The following is a 6,000-nucleotide window of genomic DNA, read 5'->3' on the forward strand; positions in this document are numbered from 1 at the left end:
ATGTATGATGTTTAACTATGAATAACAACTATTATCAGCAATTCAAGGGTTCAAGACAACTCCAAGGGACTCATGAAGAAAAAGGCTAACCATTGCCATGAATGGAACCAATGGAGTCTGAATATAGATTGAAGCCTACTTTTCTTCACTTTATTTCTTTCCTTCATGAGTTTTTTTCTTCTTTTTTTAGGAGATATGTGCCTTCTTTCATAACATGACAAACATGGAAATATGTATAACATGTATCATTATTGTCTTCTGTCTTAGATAAGGGAGAGGAAGGGAGAGAACATAGATCATAAAGTGTTGGAAAACAATTATTAAAAATTATATCTAAATGTAAAAAATAGAATAAATGTAAACAAAAAACATAATCCACATGAGGTCCCAAGCTTAAGGATTAATGGTGCTAGGGGTAGAAATTCAGACCTCATGACAAGAAGGCTAGTGCTTTGTCTAAGGTGGCTCTCATAAGGATCAATTTCTAAGCCATTTCATTGCAGTCACCAAGGAGTTGTTTTGTTTAAGAAAGTAGAGGTCTATCGACTTGAAGTAATAGTACCTACAAGATGCTGATGTTTCTGTTTGTTTTTTTCAGCCTTCATTGTAATCAATGGAGCTTGGAAACTTTCAAATGACATAAGACTAGTCATTTTTACTTTGTGTCTATGAAAGAATGGTACAGCACAAAGCCTATTCTTGTTTCATTGGGTTTTGAGTGGAGCCCTTTTCGTCCCTTAATTTCCCTAATTAGTCTCAATTGTGTTCTCCTTCTAAGTTAGCAGGCCAAGATGGTATCTGCTTTATTGCCATGGGAGGAAAACTTGCCCTTATTGAGCTTTATTAGATACTCCATTCTCTCATTTAGAATCCTATTAAGTTTCCCCTTGGCATTTTCTAAATCAATTAGTTTTAGCCTTGCCCTCCTTAATATGCTTCTTTTGGAGGCTCCTAATTTTAGTCCCTAACTCTTGTATTTGTAGTTGCCTTTTCCTTTTCTTTTGGGCAAAGATTTCAATCAATTTTCCCTGCAATACTGCTTTGCTAGCATCCCACAGAGTCATATCTGTGACCTCACCATTATCATTGTCTGCTAAATATTCAGCCCATATGTCTTTGCGCTTTTCCCTAAACCATTGCTGCTGAAGGAAGTAATTATTACTTTACCATCTTAGCACTCCCTTGTTGCCTTTCAAGTGAACTAATTCTACGCCCAAGTGAATCATTGCAGGGTCCGAAACTAGAATCTTGTCAATAGAGCAGCAACTTTGCCCTTAAGCTCTAGTGGGAATGAAGGGGGAGAAATGGTTCTGGAGTAGGTTTTTGAAAATAAAATGTGAGTTGTGAACATCTCTTTTTTTTTAATCAATAGAGGTGGTTAAGTGGGGTTTCTGGGATCAAAGAATTTGAAGGCAATTAAAATCTATGACCATGAATTCCTTTCCCAGTGACAATCATGAAGTCCTTTAATTAGCAATTCAGTAGAAACATTTACTAGATTACAGAATGGTGGACATGGAATGGCATTTTTGGATGATCATTTGAGCCCATTCATTTTACAAATGAACAAACTAAGGGCCAGAAAGCTAAGATGGTTTGCCCACCATTGTCTGAGCATTGTAGTAGATGGGAATGAATCCTAGAAAGTTCTGACTCCATGCCTGGGGCTTTTTACACTTTCAAAATTACATGCTAGCTGGATTATTATGATGACTGGTGTTTTCCAAGACTGAGCAGGGAGGGGGGATGAGGAACACATCTTTCCATGGGTAAATATGAGGAAATTAGCTTACATAAAAACTTTCTTTTTCTTTCCTCTTCCTTTTCCTTCTTCTCCAGCAAGACAGCAACTATCCCTCTTCCTCCTCATCCTCCTAATATTACTACAACTACTGTTCTCGAGTTCATTATAGTTGTACATAAATGTTTTCAATTAAATACATAATATTTTATAAAACTGAACTATTTCCTTTTAGATAAAAGACAAATAAATACTGGAAATATGGACTGATGGCAAAATTGATAGTGAGACAGAGAAGGGTAGAGAAGATAGAGAAACTCAGAAAAGTATATAATTTTCTCTCCAAAACTACTCCTATCATATGGGTAAAAACTAGAAGAGGGGTGATAAAAATTGGTTAAATGATCCCAAGCAACACTAAATATCCTATGACTTTAGGAACTTGGCTTTTGTAATAAAAAATGACAGAAAACAACATAAAGTGTTTGGAAGATCAGTCCTTTGAACGGAATCTCCAGTTCTGAAAGAGGAAAGCTTTCATAAAATTACCATGTCTCTAGAGTATATTTAATAAAACAACGAAGCAGCCGTGGAAATCATCACTAAACACATCTCTTTTCAAATTATTTCGGGTGTTGAATCATAAACTCTGCAATAAAGGGGGCCCCTAGCTGGGTGCTGGGAGTCTTCAGTTGCCATAAATGCTCGTACGCAGAAGTTGTTTCCAACTGTATTCACAAAGGGCTCTTCTAATCCTATTCAGTTCTCCCATTACCATTTTATTAGCTTTCTGAAGGTAATCTAACAGCAATGCTTTGGAATCCAAACATGGTTTTGATTTATGTTTCTAGAAGCTACTATGCTCAATTGTTATAACTCTGCTCTTATAATAGTTTTAATTAGGTATAAAGAGGACTTTCTTGACTTTGAATTTAATAATGCTAGTCAATAATAGTTTCAGAATTATAATAGATTATCACCTTAGAAAGCTGGTTCGAAGGGTATAAACAGATAACTATTTCCCAGCAATACCACTATTAGGTCTGTGTCCAAAAGAGATCCAAGATGGGAACAAAGGACCTACTTTGCACAAAAACAATTTATAGCAGCTCTCTTTGTGGTGAAAAAGAACTGGAAATCAAAAAGATGTTCAACTGGGGAATGACCAAATAAGTTGTGGTATATATCTGTGATGAAATACTATTGTACCTAAAGAAATAATGAACAGGATAATCCTCCTAAAATCTGGAGAAACATATGAAGTAGTGGAAAGTGTACTGAGTAGAACCAGGAGAATAAAGCATGATGATCAATTGAGAATGACTTTACTATAATCAGCAATGCAAAGATCTAGGACAACTCCAAGGGCCTCATGATGAAAAACACTCTCCATCACCATATAAGGAACAGATGGAGTCTGAATGCAAATTGAAGCATGCCATTCTTCGCCTTATTTCTTTCGTGAATTTTTCTCTGGTATAAGTGATATGTGTCTTCTTTTAGGACATAGTGAATATGGAAGTATGTTTTGAAGGGTAACACATGTAGAACCTATATTATATTGCCTGCCATCTTGGGGAAGGTAGAAGGATAGAAGGGAGGGAAAGAACACAGCTTGCAAAATGTCAGAAATATATTATGAAAAATTGAATCAATGCAATATGGCAAAAATTTTTTAAAAGATACCTATTACAACCATTCCCAAAATTTCCTTGATTGACTCATCAAATTCCCACATTCTTTTGGGAATAAGTAAATAAGCTTTCTCCTAAACTATCAATATGATTCCATAAGTAATTCAACAAGCACGTTATTAATAATACAGTACATATGTCCACATTTGTCATGTTGTGAAAGAAGATACACATTGCCTACACTAGGGAAAAGTTCATGGAGAAAATAAAGAATGATATGTTTCATTTTGCATTAAGATTCTGTTAATGTCTGTTCTTTCTATGGCAGTGGATATCCTTTTTTTGTCATGAGTCTCTTATAGTTGTCCTGGATACTTACCTTTCTGATAATAGTTAGGTCATTCACAATTGATCATTATACATTATTGTTATTATGTGTGTAAAGTTGATCATTTCATTTTGCATCACTTCATGTAAATCTTTGCAGGTGTGTGTGTGTGTGTGTGCATGTACAGTCATTTTGTCATTTCTTATGGCACAATAGTATTCCATTACAAGCACATACTACAATTTGTTCAGCCTTCCCCCAACTGGACCTATCTTCAGTTTCTACTTCTTTGCCATCACAGAAAAAGGAGCAGCTAAAAGTATTTTTGTAAAGTAGGTTCTTTTCCCTATCTTTAATCAATTTGGGCTATAGATCTAGTAATGGTATTGCTGGGTCAAAGGGTATGCACAGTTTGATGGTCCTTTGGCATGGTTCCAGATTGCTCTCTAGAATGGTTATATCTGTTCTCAGCTTCACCAGCAGTATATCAGTATCCTAAGATGTCCATGTCCCCGCTAACATTTAGCATTTCTCCTTTATCTTATTTTTGCTAGTCTGATGGTCAGCATTCTATTCTTCTAATCTAACTTCAGTATTATTCTCCACTGGTCTCCATTTCACTCTATATAAATCTTTTCCTCAACGTATATTTATCTATGTAACATCTTGTATCCAACCTATTATCAGTACTACCACATCAGCTCCATTCCTCTTCTCCTCTTAGCTAGATCATTGCAATTGCCTCCTAAATGCCTCATTTTTCTCCCACTCTAGTAGATCTTGCTCCCCCAAATAGTTTTTAGTTGAAGATTTGACCATTTAACTCTACAATTCAACTTCGATGGCTACATAATGCCTCTAAAATAGAAAATAAACTCCTCTTTTGGGGTTTAAAATCCTTTTTAATCAGCCTGCAAACTATCTTTCCACTATCATTTTCTGTTACTTTCTCTCCCATGTCCTAAATAAAATAAAACTGGTCTTTCTCTTCCACACACAATTCCTTATCTTCCTTGTCCACAGGCTTATAATACACATCTTCGTCACATCTGCTTTATTTCCTCAAAGGCTCAGCTCAAGCACTACCTTTTACACAATGCCTTTGCTTATGCTGCCAGCTACTAATATCTTACTTTTAACAACTACCATGTATTTTATTTTATGTATCTCTTCATCTTTATTCTTTATATACTTATATTTATTCATCTAAGTTCACGTGCATGTCTTCCTTTTGTATGTAAGTTCCTTGAGAGGAGGAATTCTTTCACTTTTCATCTTCATAGATCTATAGCACCTCACATAAGGCATACACACAGCATATACTTACTACATTGAGGCTAATTGACTGAAGGATTTGAGTAAACATGTGACACAATCAGAACTATTTGTTAAGTATAGCAATCACAGAGCAGTATACAACAAAGACTTGTAATAGAAATAAATTTGTTGCAAATTTTGAGAATGTCAGAAAAAGGCAATGAGTTTGAGGAATTATTTTGATAGTGGAAGGAGTGAAAGATGTGATGAAAGAGGACATTGAGAAGGAATAAGACTTAAAAAAGCAAAATATGTTTTAATCTGGACACAATGTTATTGTTAAAAGGGGATTCAAGGGAGAGAGAGAAACCAGGGGACCAGATTGTGGGTGAGAAGAATGATGGTACCATTTGCAAAAATGTCTAAACTGAGGAAAAGAGCTAGCTTGATTTCTGACATGTTACTTTAGCCCCATAATAAAATAAGAGGTGTTTTTAATAAGAAGAAAGGTCAAAATGAATAAGTAATAAAGAAAAACTTGAAGCCACCATACCACACCATAGTGGAAGAAACTTGATGGATACAGGGGGACAGCAAAAAAGATATAGGGATGTGCTGACAGAGAGAAATGAGGCATAAAAGGGGATGACCATAGACCAAAGAACCGTCAACTATTTTACAGTTTTACTTATGACTGGCTCTGGTAAGTGAGAAAAGACTGGTAACTCAGTGGATAATCAATGCTATGATAAATGAAGGTGACCTTTTTCTTGAACTCTGTCAGGCTTCTTATTCAGACATCTTAGGGAGTGCAGGATTATCATTTGGCTTTATAGACCACTTCCCTGGGGAGTTTGAAGTCCAGGCACCTATGTGCTCTTTCAATTTCCTGAACAGAGTCTTGAAGGATCTCAGCAAATATGCTCAGCAGCCAGGATGTCATGAATGAGCTAATCCAGTGACCCTTTGCTCTCTTGGAAGTCTCCTTAATTAACACACACACACACACACACACACACACACACACACACACACACACA

The sequence above is a fragment of the Gracilinanus agilis genome, chromosome 6 (assembly GCF_016433145.1).
Source record: "Gracilinanus agilis isolate LMUSP501 chromosome 6, AgileGrace, whole genome shotgun sequence".
NCBI lineage: Eukaryota > Metazoa > Chordata > Mammalia > Didelphimorphia > Didelphidae > Gracilinanus > Gracilinanus agilis.